The sequence below is a fragment of the Pyxicephalus adspersus genome, chromosome 3, assembly GCF_032062135.1.
Source record: "Pyxicephalus adspersus chromosome 3, UCB_Pads_2.0, whole genome shotgun sequence".
NCBI classification, from domain to species: Eukaryota; Metazoa; Chordata; class Amphibia; order Anura; family Pyxicephalidae; genus Pyxicephalus; species Pyxicephalus adspersus.
Genome location: NC_092860.1, coordinates 109,543,477 through 109,561,935, shown reverse-complemented (window position 1 = coordinate 109,561,935; position 18,459 = coordinate 109,543,477).

Here is an 18,459-nt window from a genome sequence, read left to right as displayed (position 1 = left end):
ACTGTAGTCTTCTTCATGGAAAAATAAGACATCCCCTGAAAATAAGACCTAGGGCATATTTTGGCATTTCAAAAAATATAAGACAGTGCCAACTACAACCAATACATATATCAACATTCAAAATGTCAATCCTTGTTTAAAGTTGACTGGATAGAGGAATCTTTAAATACAAAACTGCACATCCTAATATAATTTCCAACCAATGAGATATTTAATATTTTTATGGAAAAAAGCAAGCAAAAACATATTAAAATAAATAATAAAAAAACTGTGTGCCAGCACTACATCTAATAACATATTCCTTTTTATGTCACATGTTTTCATTCATTTTTCTATAATTACATACAGACCATGCTGGGCAGTGAAGGTGCCAGAAGTTGTGATATGTATTAACACTGCAATGGTGCTTGAAGTACTGTTGCAGTTTTAATTTAATATCTACACCATGATGTTAAAAAGATGACTGTTGCAAATACCCAAAGTGGTTTCTTATTGCTGCATACTGTACACAATATAGTATTGTCCTAAATGCTTTAGGCTACGTACACACATGCAATGGTTCTCGTCCAATAATCAGACGATTAGACGAGAATCACACACGTATGTTCAGCGCTCGTCGTCCACCGTCTAAACGACCTAAACGTCCACCGTCAAGACGATCCATGAACGATGGACGAAAAACGATTGTAATGGAAGTGAAGAGGAGAGGGCACAGCGGGGTGCCAATCCGTCGTTTCCCCCCTCCCCTCTTCATAGAGCAGAATGGTGCTGTATATACAGCACTCGTTCATGGATTGTTCAGTCATTTGTCATTGGAAAGGATCATGAAAGATCCTTTCCAACAACAATTATTGCACGTGTGTATGTAGCTCAACACTATGTGCTGTGTAGTATGTTGCATAGGTCTGACTGCCACATTATCTTGTGTATTACATAGTCCTAACTAGTGTTTATTTTCGTGATACTTGTTAGTTAGTTGAAAACTACGCAGCAACAATGTACTTCATTGCAGTATTTGGTTTCCTGCTATGTACATCAACACACTAACAGAGAATGCATTGTATTTACATTCGTTTCAAGCTTATATGTAAGCATATTTTGTATTCTTTGCTTAGTGGGATGCTGTCGGTAGTCCTGAGCTTCTTTGGGATTAATAGCTCCAAGAAAACAAAGGTGTAATTGTACTTGATGACTATAGATCCTGAGTTGTAAAAGTAAAAAAATATCATGTGGACACTCCTTTTTCTTTTACCACTGGCTTCTTGATTTGTGATGCCTGAAGTTATAAACAGTCTAAAGAGCTTAGAATTTAGATAATCAGGGTTTGGAATCTGGACTGGAGTTGGAGTTGGCTCCCCTATACAGGTAGTCCCCGGGTGAGCCTACGTACAAACGTCCAATGGTTCTCGCCTGATAATCGGCTCAGGGTCGATATCGGACAAGAATCTGGCATGTGTACATCGCTCGTCGTCCATCATCTGAACGACCGTCCTGGCGGATCCACAGACGATGGACGACAAACGATCCTAATGCAAGCGAAGGGGGAGAGTGCGCAGCCAGGTGCCGCTCCGTCGTTCTCCCCCTCCCCTCTCCATAGAGCAGAATGGTGCTGTATGTACAGCACTCTTCCATGCATCGTGCAGTGCTTAGTCGTTGGAAAGGATTGTGAAAGATCCTTTCCACCGGCACGTCTGTACCTAGCTTAACATACATGATAGGGACTGTAGGTTTGTTCTTAAGTTGAAAGTCGGAACAGGTATATTATTTTATTAATATTTTAACAGGTATATTATTTTAATAAATTAAATTGAGACAGATGTTTTTCTTAACATATTATTAGGCATGGTGTCGCTTACTGTATAAAATCATCACTGTGAGCTAATCAAAAACAAAGAAAAAAAACAAAGCAAACAAAAAAAACTTTATGGAGCCTAGACACTCATTAACTTCTGGAGCAAGCTGTGCTATAATATGCAAAAAGAAACAACTGCAGAGTTTGTCTTGGTCATTAAAGAGTTATTAGAGGTTGCAGAAAAGATCACTCACAACCTCAGCTGTGTTTAGAAAAAGATTTCTTCTGTAAGTCATGCAAACTGTCCCCATCAAGCCTCCGTCCTGCACAGGAGCGAGCAGGGAAACCCAGTTCGTATCTGGGAGTTGTCCGTATGTCAGATGTCCTTAACTCGGGGACTACCTGTATTGCTGTTTGGTTCCTACATGGCTCATGAAGGGAGGAGAGAGAGAACCAGGGGGGATTGGAGGTGTCAAGAAAATTACAGAGTAGAGTTTTCACTTGGAACATGGAAGTACAGGTTTACAGTCATGTATAATGGGGACTCCTCTGCCCAAAATGTATAAAGCAAAAATGCTTGACCTGGCAACTGTGGCTGCACCGTGTATATGGTGGAAGGCTCCCTCACCTTAGCAAAGGATAGCTAGAATTGGGCCTCTGGCATGTGCAAGGTGTTTGGCCAGTTCGTTCTGGTAATCCCTTGGGGTCCTTTCCTCACATGCACACATGGTACCTGGTATAGCAGATACCCTTGCTTACTTGCCACAATATTTTTTTTTAATGAATACAAGACTCTAGCGCATATGTGCACCAGTATTCCATGAAATACTGTCTTTATGTTTTAAAAGAACTTTGCAGTGCTCAGGATTGTATCCCATGATTTCAAATTACAGTATATAAAAAATCTTAGTACTACCTATCTTTTTCAGTTCTAAGCAGTATATATTCCTGTGATCCTGAGCATACTGCATGATGTATTGAGAACATTTGAATGCTGTAAACATGTAAGATAGAGTTTTCTTTGTTGTGGAAATTGTGAAAGGCCTGGCAGATTTAGTTCTATAAATAGGGATAATATCCTCACACTACACAGACTTTCCTCTTAATGCTCTTTACAAAGCACACTCAGCACATGTAGGAAACAATGTAAAAACTGTTCTCATGTTGTTAGTTTTTACTGCAAAGGTTTACAAACTTTCTGAAACATTTTAGCCTTGCCTTTGTCATGTGTAACTATACTATCTCACACACTGTATTTGTTTTAGGTACTGTGATGCTAGGGAGATCAGTACATTGCAGGACACTGGTATATTTACAAAATCCATTTATTAAGGGACAAACTTAATCAAAACAGCTCACTTCAGCGTCATGTAACAAAAACAGCTTAGTCCATCAAAACAAAAATAGCTTACATCCGCAAAAAGTTCCAAAACGGTCAGCAAATAAAGTCTGTCCGCCCAAGTGGCTACAGTAGGATTGGACTTGGTACTCACAGGTATTGTTGCCAAATATGCAGGACTGCTTAGTCCACAGGTTGCCAAACCAAATTTCCCGGACTCCTTTGCAGTAAGCAACCTCTTTTCATAGGCACCATGACCTAAAGCAAGGGTGAAAATATCCATCATCTAGGACCCACCCCTGGCATCCTGTACAGAACTGAAAGCTGAATTGAACTCAAAAGGCAAAATAAATGTTCATTTTGCCTAAGTAATACACAATACATTATAAAATGTACATTAACTGAATTGGTTTTATTGTTTTACAATTCTGATTGGCCAACACAGGGCCACACGCCATACTTGTTTTACATGTCTCTCATTATCAGAAATTACTTTATTATTACTGAAAAACCATTACAGACAACTACACAGGCAACATACAAAAGAGAAAAAAAATCTACATTCCACATGCTTGCCATATTTTCATTCCCATCCTATAAAAATTAGAAGGTTAGGGCAAGTCAGAAGCTGCATAACGCAGTCCACGTGGACACATAATGGCTCAGGTATGTTGTAATCTCTTACACAGACATGATTTGAAATACTAAGCAGTTCTTGATTTGAATTTGTGGCTGAATGTATAATGCTGACAATTTCCAAGAACTCTGTAGAGGACACAGCTGCTAGTTATTGAAGAAAGAATTGTCTATTTTTTTTCTTGCTATACACATTCATTTTTCTGTAATCTCTCAACACAGAGGTGTTTAAAAAGCTGCCTTGTGACTTAGTTACTTATCTAACCTTAGTTAATCAGTCTGTGGAATTTTAGGCTGTACAGTAGTACAAAGCTCTTAGGGTTAACTGCTTGTGTTTAGTTCACATTGAACAAAAGAGGCCCTATCTAGTACACAGTGTTCTGTGCTTTTTGAACATTTGAACATTTATAAAAATAGCTCTTTATTAGTAACCTAGGTAATAACACTAAAAAGCACAGTAAATCTACTAAAATATATACAAAAATAGACAGAAACATGTCTTAGGCTGTGAAGCTTGCCAGGTAGAGAGGTGAGGATCAGAGAGGGCCAAGGTTGGTTTTACATGGGCGGTTAAAACTGAACAACTTGGCTTAAAAAGTAAAAAAAAAAAAATAGATTTGTATATTATTCTGGTTATGGGTGGTAATGCTTCAGCTGAGAAATGCACCCTTAGATTAGTGATCAGTGGATAAATGCTTCCTTAGATTAGTAGTCAGTGGATAAATGCCTCCTTAGATTGGTGGTTAGAGGAAAAGGGCCTTCTTAAGCTGCGTACACACCTGCAATTTTTCTCGTTGGAAAGGATCTTTCACGATCCTTTCCAACGAGAAAAGACTGCACGATGCATGAACGATGCTGTACATACAGCACCGTTCATGCTCTATGGAGAGGGGAGGGGGAGAGCGACGGAGCGGCACCCTGCTGCGCGCTCTCCCCTTCCCTTTCATTAGGATCGGTCGTCGTCCATCGTCCATGGATCCGCCAGGACGGTCGTCGGACGATGGACGACGACCGACTGTACACACGGCAGATTTTCGCCCGATAATTGGCCGATACCGATTATCGGGCGAGAAAAATTTGCCGTGTGTACGCAGCTTTAGATTGGTGGTCAGCGAAGATATTCTCCCTTTGATTGATGGTCAGTGGAGAAGCTCTCCTGTACATTCATGTTTAGGGAAGAAGTGTCTCTAGATCACTGATCCAAGGTCAAATGCCCCTTAGATTGGTGGTGAGCAGAGAGGTGCCTCCTTAGATTGGTGGTCAGCGAAGATATTCTCCCTTTTATTGATGGTCAGTGGAGAAACACTCCTGTACATTCGTGATCAGGGAAGAAGTGTCTCTTTAGATCACAGATCAGAGATCAAGAGCCTCTTAGATTGGTGGTGAGCAGAGAAGCACCTCCTTAAATTGGTGATCAGAGGAAAAGGGCCTTCTTAGATTGGTGGTCAGTGGAGATATTCCCCCCTTAGATTGATGGTCAGTAGAGAATCACCCCTGTACATTCGTGGTCAGGGAAGAGGTGTCTCTGTAGATCACTGATCAGAGTACAAGTGCCCCATAGATTAGTGGTCAGTGGAGACGTTTGAAGATAGTTTGAAGTTTGTACAGAAGCTGCTAATGACAGACACATGGAGTATGGGTTGGGATGCTACATATTCTTTACAGCACAATGGGTCAATTTTCTGGAGGCTCAATGCCTTTTTGTACAAAGGCATTGCAGCATAAAGATTCCATTTGCAAGCAGCAGATGTCATGACCTTAGTGTTTCTAAAAATCTCACGCCACCCATGTACAATCTCTTAGGCAGGGGGAAAGTGCCTGCCCATTGCCTTCTGCTGACTCTAAGGGATGAGGGCTGTAAGCAAACAACTCTGCTGGCACTGATACAGCAGCAAGTACTTTTCATGTTTCTCTTTTTGTTCATCCAGTGTGAAATCTATGGGACCATGCAGTGTTAGAATCAAGAGGAACACAAAAAGGATTATGTCCCTACCTTATCGTGACTCACTGCTTAGGTTGCTTCTTCAAAGGGTAACACAATAGTTCAGGCAGCATTCCCAGGTAGTGCCTGAACCACATGATAGCTGATGGCATCAGGTCAAAGGCAGCAGAGAATTATAGTTTATTTGGTGTACACTAGCCTTGCATCTATACTACAGATTGCTTGTTTTATCAGTATATGAAATACCTGACAGTCATTCATTTTCACTTGCTGCACATGCAGAATATACTGTACCAATGAGAGGTGTATTTAGCACAGTGTATACTTTGTTTTCCTGTAATTTTATGTGGGATTTGGATGCATTCTTTTACACTTGCTTAGGAAGGTAGGGTGGGGTGTTCTATCTTAAAAAGATAAGATGGCAAGGGACAGTAGGCTGATTAAAAAAATAGAAAAAAAAATATATATATATATTCTTAACAAACTAAGAATCTTTATGTGCCGCCATAGAGATAAGCATTGAAATACTTTGGCACAATACAGGTGCTGAAGCAAAGATTTTTTCCATTCATTGTAATACACAATATGCATTTGGTTCTGATGAGCAGCAGGGTGAACTGTTTCGCTTTTGGCAGATTTATGTCTGCAGGGAGTGCAGATTTTCCTTTCACGTTCAACTTGTCTATCTTTGTGATGGGTTGCTGTCATGTATCTGTCTTTACAGGCTCAACCACAGTGTTGTCTTTATTTTATAAATCCTTCTTCTTCTCAAAAAGACTGTTTAAATTATTTTTTGGTTCTTCATGCATCAATAAAGGAAAAACCCATATGCCCAAAGGAAAAATTCTGACTTGCAATTTCTCACTGATTTTTATGGAAATAGGTGCCCCTGCAATAGTTTCTGAATTATAGCTTTTCACCTTTAGTTCTTCCTGTTCTTTGCATTACTGTCTTTGGTATTACTAGTGTAAAATTCACGGTAAGTACATGTATCCCAAGTCAGGAGTTCCCAACGCCCAGTCCGCGGGAAAAGGACCCTGCTTGGGGGGTGCACCGGCCAGAGCCGCAGATCATGTCTCCTGCATGAATTGCAGGCCCAGGGCAGTGTGCGGGTTGTGTCTCTGGTCTCTTTAGTGGTCCATGAGCTCCAAAAGGTTGGGGACCACTGTCCTAAGTGATAAAGGTATTTATTATCTCAGATATTACAGTGCTTCCCCTGACAATACTTGCTTTTCTTTACAAAAAAGCACCCTCAGCCACACAGCTTGTAGATCTGTAAAAAAAAATGATGGTGAATGCCTTATTCAGAGACACTGTTACTTTGCCTTGCACAACCAAAATCATACCGATTTTTGTAAATAAGGCTGCACACACACGGTCAATTATTGTCATTTGAAACTTTCTTTTGTGATTAATTTCAGTGACAAAAGACTGAAAGATGATTGAAGCAATGTACACAGAGAGCCGTTCTGTTCTATAAAGAAGTGGGAGAACAAGCAAGCAGCAACCGCGGTGCCCTCCTCCCTTCACTTCTATTGCAGTTGTTCATAGTCTGTTGTACCTGGAATCCGTCAGGATGGATCCATGAACAACGTTGGGGAACTCTGTACACATCAGATTATCCCCCAAGACAAGAAGCACCATTCGTACCAGGTGAGAATCATCTGAGGTGTGTACATGGCCTAAGGCAGACAGACTCTGCACAAAGTTTAGCACAAAGTATGTAGGCAAATAACATGCCAATATTTTACAGACTATAAAAAATTAATGCATGAAAAATGATTAACTGGACAAGAGCACAACTACATTACCTTTATATTAGCTTTTCAAAACAACAAATGGAATAATTTAGAGCCCAGATGAAAGGTTTAGTGCAAAATAAAATGTTTTTATTGGTAAAGTAATACTTTTTTTGTAGAAATGTATGTATCTCCACAAAAAAATAGCACTCCGCAGCACTAGGTCCTATGTTCGAATCTCTGCATGGAGTTTGCAGGTTCTTCCTATGTCTGCTTGGGTTTCCTCCTGTCCTGGTACTCCGGTTTCCTCCCACATTCCAAAAACATGCAGTTAGGTTGATTAGCTTCCCCCCAAATTGACCTTAGACTGTATTAATGACATAGATGGTAAAAACATTAGATTGTGAGCCTTTTTGAGGGACAGCTAGTGACATGACTATGGACGTTGTAAAGCACTGCGTAATATGTCCGCAATATAAAAATACTGGATAATAATAGTGTTAGTGAGAGAGATTGTCTAAAAGCGGGACAGTCCCTCCCCCATTTAAGTGATTCTAGGTATTGTGGGCACTCGAGAAAGCATTGACATATTGGAGATTATAGGATTTGCTTTATAAGTAAGATATAGAGGACAATAGTGTAAATTAATCCAAATAAACCAGGAAGAAATCTTCTAGTGGATTGCCTTTTGTTACAATATTTACATATTTCTTCAAAAGAAAAAAAAAGGACAACCTAAACAAAAAAGATTACATTTATAAAGATATCAAGGAAACATTCTTTATATCCTAACTAGTGTTCTAAGACCTGCTGTCTCTGACATGGAGGCTAGGTTGGAATCATGAATCTTTTAGCATACTGGGATTAGGAAAAAGCTGAGTCACTCAGAATTCCCTGCTGTGTATGTGAAGGGCGCGTTGACTGTACAGCTGTCCCTCAGGAGATAAGGATTCCATTCATTAATCAATGCTCTGAGTTAAACTGATTTTTATTTACCTCCCAATCCGTATTGGAGAGAGTGCAGAACATGGCAAAGAAGATCATACAGTGGACATCTTCAGCAAGATTGGGTAATTAAAACTATCTTTAAAGGAAATGGTGAAAGTCTGCCAACATTTTTTTTAGACTTGTGCATTGCAGCAATATTGTTAAATCCGGTGAGAATTGTAGTGTCCTTCTCTACTAAGGGCCTGTTAACATTACATCACACATGCTGGTTTTCCTTTTAACAACTAGCCAGCAACAGTATAGAATCATTACCCTTGCAGGCCTAGCTGTCAATATATTGCTCATTCAGTGCCCATTCCTAGCAAAAGAGATTTGGTAGTATTCAAGCAAATGAGGGAGCCATTCCACAGAGCCAAGTGGAAGGCTCTACCATGAGGCTATGTTTTCCAAGTGGTACAATTGCCATTGCGACATCAGCCATTGGAGATGCCAGTCTGAGAGCAGAGGAGGGCCCTAGGGAAAAAGTCATTGCGCCATGGGCCTCCCAGGAGAATTCTCCGATCTCACCAGAATGGAAAGCCTGAATGAGAATGCATTTGAAGGAAAGAAATGAGATGTTTTCCAGAAATGACTTTAATGTTGGCTGTGCGACTAGTACCCAACATCAAATTGGGCTTAGGAATGACAAGCCTTTTAGAGCAGTGGTCGCCAACCTTTTCAGGTTTGCGGACCACTAAATTCACCAGCTCCCGACAGTGCATGCGCAGGGAGCCGGGTGTCACTCCCCTAGAAACCTCCCCTAGAGTGACTTCATTATGACATAACCCCTCCCACTCACCCATCGCAGATCTGAGCCTGAAATGGGAGAGTTGTGTCCACGGATACAGCCCGCCCATTTCCCTAAACCGGGGATTTGCACGGGGGACATAGTCCCCAGCTCTGGCCGGTGCGTCCCCCCAGCAGGGTCCTTCTCCTGACCCCGCTCGGGGTTGTACCAACCAGAGCCGCGTACCCCCAAAATTTTCTTGCGGACCAACGGTTGGTGACCGCTGTTTTAGAGAACGGTCCCACCACTTACCAACTGTTGACATAGAGGACCTGCAGGAGCTGCTGGAAGAGATGAAAACCTCAGGGATACTGCAAGATTCTAGACGCCCTAATGCTTCTCCAATTGTGGTGGTATGCAAGAAGAATGGCTCAATCAGGATGTGCGTTGATTACCGCACACTCAACCAACGCACTATCCCTGATCAGTACACTGCCCCTAGCATAGAAGATATACACCGCTTGGTTGGGAGCAAGTAGTTCTGGATTTAAAGAGCGGATACCATCAAATTCCCATGCACCTGGACGACAGGTAGAAGACTGCATTTATCTGCCTATTGGAGTTCTTGGAATGGACTAGGATGCTATCTGGACTTAGTGGGGCGCCAGCCACCTTCCAGGGTCTCATGGAGAAAACTGTGGGAGATATGCACCTATTAGAGGTTGGGGTGTACCTGGATGACGTCATTGTTTTTGGAAAGGCTCTGGAGGAGCATGAAGAAAGATTGCTCAAGTTACTGGACAGGCTAAGGAAAGCTGTCAGAAGCTGTCACCTGAGAAATGCCGAGAAAATGTAGACCATCTGTCACCTATCCAGGCCATGTTGTGTCAGCCAAGGTTATTGCCACTGACCCTAGTAAGATTGAAGCAGTAACTTCATGGCCTTAGCCTTGAACCATCACGAACTCTGGTCCTTCCTAGGATTTTGTGGTTACTATAGAAGATTTCTGGAGGGATTTGCAAAAATTGCACAGCCATTGAACCAGCTGCTGCAGGTTGATCCTGAGGATGAAGAACCTTACATAAAAGGCAAGAGAAAGACAACTGGGGGCCAGCGATGGGCCAAAGAGTTGATAGAAGACAGATCGTCTAGTAAATGTGAGGAAGCTTTCCATAAGTTCAAGTATGTCTTGACCCATACCCCTGTCCTGGCATATGCCGACCCAACTCAGCCGTATGTCCTGCACACAGATGCCAGCCAATAAGGTTTAGGAGGTATATTCCAAGATATAGTTATAGTCCAATCGTGAACTGAGGCCAGTAGCATACATCAGTCGGCGCTTGTCACCAACTGAAAGGAATTATCCAACTCACAAGTTGAAATTCGTTGCTCTTAAGTGGGCTGTGGTTGATAAGCTGTATGGAGCTGAATTTGAGATACATAGTGATAACAATCCACTCACCTATGTGAATACTTCAGCCAAATTAGATGCCACAGGACATCGTTGGTTGGCCGCTTTAGCAAACTACAATTTCAGCTTAAGGTACTGGCCAGGCCAAAACAATGGAGATGCTGATGGACTGTCCAGAAGGCCACATGATAACATGCACCCTATAGATAAGTGGGTTGAAATCCCAGCCCCTGGTGTTAGGGCCATGTGTCAGGGGAGCCTCTGTTGTTACATAAGGCCAGGAGTAGTGGAAACACTGGGACTGCCAGCTGATGGGGTTCCATAATTTTACTGCAATACAGTGACCGTTAGTGCTTTTGCTGTGCCCCCACTCAGTTTAGACCAAGTCTCAGGCCAACCTTGAAATTTATTGAAAAAATTGAGGAAGTTTTTCCTCCTCATTGGATATAAAACCTTTTCATATGGAAACAAGGAGGTTTTGCTTCACATTCTATCTGGAACAAGCCTATAATAAAGATTTATTTTTTCATTTTATTTAAGAAAAAATCTTATGCCTCTTTCTCTATTTGTAGCCTTCTGAGGTAAATTTCAACAGTAACCTTTTTTGCACAGGCTAACATTATTAATAACAATTTTTCTTCTATATAAATCCAACCATTCAAATACATGCCTTCGAGTAGCAAGGAAAAGTTCAGCTGAGGGGAAGTGCTGGAAATGCCAGGCACCCAGATGCTCGGATCCTGGTTCGAGAATAGGGAAAGTTGTAATTGAGGAAAAGACTGGTGTATCTGAAAGCCTCTAACTACACAGGAACGAAAAATGACAACTAATATCACCACTGAAACACTGAACATGCTCATTTGGGTGTGGACAAAACCCTAGGCCTATTAAGAGATAGATTTTATTGGCCAAACTACTGCAACACTTGTTTCAAATGTGTACAACGCAAGCCATTTTCATCCAGGGCTGCTACAATAGGCAGCCTTGAGAGCTCCAGGCCCATGGACTTCTTGTGTTTTGAGCCTGATGAGGGAGATTTAAGAAATGTACTAGTGATTACTAATCACTTCACCAGGTATGCCTAAGCATACTCTACGAAGGATCAAAGGGCTATCACTGAGGCTAAAGTGTTGGTGGAAAGGTTCTTTGTTCATTATGGGCTGCCAAGCAAATCCACTCAGACCAAGGGCGAGATTTTGAAAGCAAGCTCATCAGAAAACTTTTGGCCTTATTGGGTGTGCAGAAGTCTAGGACAACTCCCTATCATCCACAAGGTGATGCCCAGCCTGAACGATTCAAAATAACTCTATGAAATGTGCTGGGGACACTTGCAGAGGAAAAGAAGGCGCACTGGAGCATCAGAAATGACTCCACAGGGTTTTTGCCTTATTTCCGTTGGACACCCCCCCCCTTATTTCTTGATGTTTGGGAGAGAGGCTAGACTGCCAGTGGATGGTGTCTTTGGGGTTACTGCAGATGACACTCCATTTCTGTCCATCAAGGATATGTAAAGCGTCTAAAGCAGAATCTTCAGAAAGCAGGAACAGGCCCAAGTTGCAGCCGGTAACCGACATGATCAGAACAAGAGGAGTTATGACAGAAATGTGAAGTCTTATGGCCTACAGCCCGGTGGCCGTGTGTTAGGAAATCTGGGTATCCCTGGAAAGCACAAGCTAGCTAATCGCTGGAGGTCTCAACCTTACATTGTTTGCACTATATTGCCTAACTTACCAGTTTACCAAATTCGTCCAGAAGGAAAACAAGGGCCTTGTCAAAACCTGGCATCGCAATAATCTTCTGCCAGTTTGGGAGTTTATTAGGCTGCTACCCTTATTATTCTAGTTACTTTTGAATAAAGTCATGCTGCGCTTGTTGGGGAGAATCGCTTCAATCAAAATGACATGGTTGCCCAGAGTTCTACCTGTAAAAATTTCTTATTAGATATTACTAAGCTACAGCAGAAAATAGTAGCACTCATCTGGGGCTCTAGGAGGCCCAGGATTTCCAAGAAGATTCTTTATCGCCAGAAAGCTAGAGGTGGGCCAGCAGTACCACAATTATATCTATATTACCCTGTTTCCCCCATTTTAAGTCATCCCCAATAAATAAGCCACCCCCGATTTTTGAAAAAATAATTAAAATAGGACACTTACCCGTGAATAAGACATCCCCTGAAAATAAGACCCAGGGCATATTTTGGCATTTCAAAAAATATAAGAGAGTGCCTTATAATCAGGGAAACTGTATGTAGCGGCCCAGATAACCCCCTTATTAATGCATTATGAACAGAATGAGATACCGTCATGGGTTCATCTAGAGGAATGGGAGCTATCACAATTATCGATTGAAAATGTTTTATGGGTTACATAATTGAGAAGTAATATCTATAACCCTATATTTATTCATTCATTGCAAATATGGGACCAAGTTAGAAAGCGATAGAGATTGATGACACCGTATATGCCTGCAGCAACAATTTTAGGTAAACCTTTGTTTCAACCAGGTTTTGAGCACTCGGATAGATTTTACTTATAGAGAGAAAACGGTATGTACAGAATTCATCATTTTTTTTTTTAGACACATCAGGTATTGTTCCTTTTGAGACATTTCAAATTAAGTTTGGAATTCCCAATGGAGAAATATTTAGATATTTACAGATTAAGCACTTTTTACAGTCTAGGCTAAGGGATAGTGAGGATATAGGAACTTTAGGTGCATTTGAACAAAAATGTTTACATGGTACAATGGTTAAAGCTCTATTATCAGCTCTATATGACACGTTAGTAACAGCATATACGAAATGTAAACCTACATATATGACACGCTGGCAGGAAGACCTTGGATGTGTCTTGGAGCAAGCAAAGTGGGAACAAATATGGGATACAGCTGTGCATTGTAGTATAAATACCCAGGCACTGGAAGCCAATTAAAAATTGATGATGCGCTGGTATATGGTGCCAGTGTGTTTTAGAGGATGCAATGTAAGGGGACCCTGTACCATTTTTTTGTGGGAGTGCCCCAAGATCAGAAAGTACTTGGCGCAGGTATACCAGATGGCATATACATGGATGGGCAAAGCCTTTCCAAAAAGCCCAGAAGAAGCACTGGTAACTCTCTAGCCATCAAGCTGTGCTAATATTCAATTTAATGTGGTGACATACTTATTTATGTCAGTTAAGATGGTACTGTCAAAAGCTTGGAGGTCTTCCATACCCAGCGTGGAACACGTTAAACAAAAAATCATGTGGTTTCTGGTTAATGAGGAAATGAGGGCGATACATAATGACAATATGTCTAAATTTCAGAAGATTTGGGGACCCTGGATAGAATATTAGATGCCTATGGGCTTGGATCGTACGCTTTTAACAATTTGAATAAATAGTTCATGTCCTGGGAAATCATGAAATTGACTTTGGAGAAGTCTTGATCTTAGTCGGAGTACTACGGCAGTTAGCCTTCATTATTTATAAGATGGGAGGAGTTCCTATTCTAGAAATTTTAAGGTTTACATTATGCTTTAACAAAAAATGTTTTTCTTGGTATTACTGTTGGTATTCTTACACTAGGAAGAATTATTATATTAGAAAAGATAGAAATTCATTCTTTTTCATGCTGCACTTTTAATTTTTTTTTCTGGAAATCACTTTAAATTTATTTATTTCACAAAGGAGGAGATGTCACTTGTTAAGAGTTGATATTATTGCAATAGTTAGAAAGTTATTTATTAAGTATAAATGAAAGATTAACCTGGCACTAAAGGAGGGAGGGGGTTTATATTAGAAAAGATAGAAATTCATTCTTTTTCATGCTGCACTTTTAATTTTTTTTTCTGGAAATCACTTTAAATTTATTTATTTCACAAAGGAGGAGATGTCACTTGTTAAGAGTTGATATTATTGCAATAGTTAGAAAGTTATTTATTAAGTATAAATGAAAGATTAACCTGGCACTAAAGGAGGGAGGGGGTTTATATTAGAAAAGATAGAAATTTACTTATCTTCACATATTTTTTGTTTCCTAAAGAGAATTGAATGTTGTGTTAAAAGTTAAGATTTATAAATTGTAAATGTAAAGTGATAAAGGAGAGGACTTGTATAGAAGCAAGATTATGTTACTGCAACTGTTGGAATATAATAATGAAGGATTATCTTGTATATATTATGAATGTCTTTAATCTTTGAATAACCTGTTATACTGTGTATGAATATATACAATTTTAAAAAAAGATTGAAAATATTCTGTTAAAAAATTAAAACTGAAAATTGCAAGTTGATAGGAAAAGTGTAGTTTTCAACAGAATTGTTTTCAACTTCAAATCATATTTTAGAAGTACTTTTGAACATGATCCAAGTGAAATCCTCATTTTATAATGGTGTAATGCCTTTTCTAATCTCTGTGTTGTGTAGAAATGAGCAATACAACCCATAACACTCATATCTAATTTCCCTTATCATAAAAGTAATTGTATTAAATCCCCATTCATTGTTCGATTAACATGTATTTCTTCTGGATTTTTCCAGGATTGGTCAAGTTGATTTGGTCATCTATGCCATTTTACAGGTAACCTGACACTTAAAGGTCTTCCTATATCCACAGTCCATCTGCCACACAAAGTAACATTTGGTGTTTTAATATGACAGATTGAAGTAACCGAATATGTAGCATATGCCCAAAAATCCCACTGAAGGCTTATCAACCTGTCACATATCAATAACCTAATTTTATTTACCAAATCGGCTTTCAAAAGCTCACACTCTTCAGCAAGGTTAATGATAGAAAGCATAAACAACCTATCTGAGTGTAGGATTAAACACCATCAATTTATTTATTTGTTTACTGCAGTTAGTCCCACACATACCGTATGTCTGCAAAGACTCAAAAATAACACAGATTTTTCTCTTAGTATATATATGGAAATTAGGAATCACTCCACTTCATTATCTGGCTTTTAAAATGTATGGGTAACTGAGAGTGCTGTGTGGGTGCATGGCACACTGTAATATTGTTTAGCACTGCTGCCTCCTATCTCTAAGTTTTGTGCTTGGTTTCTAAACAGGGTATTATGCATGTCCCAATTACATTCTTGTGGTTTTCCTGCAGATGGTTTGTTTTCCTTCCACAGTCTGCTTTCAATGGGTAAACACAGCTAAAAAAAATATTTATGTATACACACACTATGTTTTATATATATATATATATATATATATATATATATATAGTTTGTTATTTTTGTTTTTTTTAGCACATATGGGACATTCTCTTGCTAATTTTTTATAAAATACGATGAAAAATGTCAAGTGCAGTTTTAGTTTGTTTAATATTAAATGTATTTTGTATACTTGATGGTATATTCTATTTAGTATTTTTACTAAATTATTTTATCTTATTTATCTTATATTTAGATTTAGCTCTAACCAGCCGAGGATGATGTTGCTGTACAGTCTGCCCATTGCGAACATGAATGATCAGGAGTTTAATTTTTAACCATGATCCTTTGACCTGTATATTTGTGTGTGGTTGCATATGTGTAGTTTGTATGTAACAAATAGCATGTCTACTTAAAACACACTCAGTTTTTAGCATGCTATAGTCACCCATATCATTTGCCCCAGTTTGGGGCACCAAATGGGGGCTACATCCTTTGATATTGTACACAGTAATTTCTTATTATATAATATTACAATTTTCGTTTTCTGAAAAAGTGTTTCTCAATATGGTATGTCTACTTTGATTATAACACTGAATTTAGTTTGTTTTTTGCAGTTTGTGTATTGTTGGGGAAATGGCAACAGAAGTAAATAAAAAAACACCCATAGTGAAGGGAATTCTTCTCAGACAATAGTTCCAGGAACCCCAATGGAATATCACCCCTAACTTTGTGTTCTTGGAACTGGGAATTAGAAGACATAGGCCACAGGTAATCATACGTGTTCTTTTATTGCAAGACTTGTTTCATTTTTGTATTTCAATACAAAGTTATCTTTTGATGGTTGTTTTAGAATGTGTCCCCTTTTTATGTTAGTGATTTTTTTTTATATATAGGTGGGAATTCGGGCAGCAATACAAAGATCATTAATATCAACAACAATCTTCCTATAAGATTAAGTGCCTAAATTCTCCAAGGCTGGAGAGAATCCACTTTCATCAGTGAAGCTGGGTGATCCAGCAAACCTGGATTTCTTTAAAATCATTTGCTATTTGATAGCATATGTTTTGAATCCTGGACCAGATCCATTCCAAGTGTATCCTCTCCAGCCTTGAAGAACTTTAATAAATCAGGCTCTATATGTGTATTTAACTTATTTCAGCAAAGCTATTCACCCAGGCCTTTCTTGTGTAGACCTCAAAATGTTCTGAGACCGCTGCTGAATGCCATAATTTTGGATGTGATGTCATCAACCCCAGCCGTCCCAGAGCTGTCATTTCAGTGACATTCTATAGCGGTGCTCCTCCTTTAGCAGCCACGTAAAAAGTTATGTAGAAGGGTGAAAGGAGAGATGAAGATGCTGCTTCAACACTGACTATAATTCAACTAACACCCTAGTAAGGGGGAACTGTGGCTGAGTTAGGGAATTTGCTCTTCCTGTAGTGGTTGAACTCCTAAACAAGGCACACTGTAAGTTAATAAAAATGAACTATAAATAAGCATTTGAAATTCTTAATCTGTACTTTTATCTGCAATGTTATTGGGCTGATGGCGGGGTCTCTTTATGCCTTGCAGCCACATCTGTTCCATACCAATAGCCTTTCAAGATTTTACTTGCAGAAACCTCTCCATTAATAAATGACTAAACTGTTTTATAATATCTGTTATTAGCTGTAAATCACTGTTTGTGGCAGCAAGCAAATATTAGACAATGATCTGCAGTGGTGCTTGGAATTGACCCTGCTCTGTGTGCTCAGAGATCTATCCACACATTTGATGTAGTGCTAGTGTTTGCTGATGATTACAATGATGACTGCAACTTTCCTACTGTTGTAGCATTTCCACTTAGGCTATATTTGTTCTGGAATTTATTTTTTATCCCATGTGTCAGTAGGATGATTGGAGGCCTCACATTGAAATTGAAGTTAAGCGTACAACAGAATGTATTTTATGGATTTATTTGTGCTTTATTATCTGTACCATATTTCTTTTAAAATGGCTGCAACAGCCTAAGTACACACTTCTAAAACTAAGCGAAATACACGCACATGAGATAAAAAAAAATATGGGTTATTTCCTACACTAACAAAACTGATGAAATGCCTTTGAAAAGCTGTGAAATGTCTTCATCATTACAAGAACAAGTTCAGCTGAATAAGGCTACTACTAGATAATTTTCAAAGAATCAAAACATTTTCAGTATATGACAATATTTTTTTTAAATTACAAACACAGAAGCAGAATAAATCAACTTGAAAAAATCCAGTAGGCTTTGCAGACGACAGTGTGCTCTTCTTCAGGAAATGTGTTTACTTTCATATGTGCATTTCCATAAATGCGTTTGGTACATCTCTGCAAAAACACCATTGGAGCAGGAACTCACAAAGCTTTAAGCGGACCTAAACTAAAATTTTTACCTTACATAAAAAGACAAATCTTTTATAAAAGGTAAAAATTACCTTTTTTGAGGGGGGAGGGAGGCTAATGGTGATCAAGACAGAACGGGAGCACAGAGCTTCCTGGGACACATACGTCATGGATCCCAGGAGGATTCTGGCTGCTCCTTCTGTGCATGCCCAATCTCGATGGGATAAATAAGATGCCACACATGAGCAGTGAGATCAGCACTTATTTTTTCCCCATCTACATCACCTGATCTCGCGTCTGTGCAGTGAGTTTGGGTGTTAGGAAGAAGGGCATTAAAGATGGTGGCAAAGGAGGAGACTGGGACAAAGCTGGA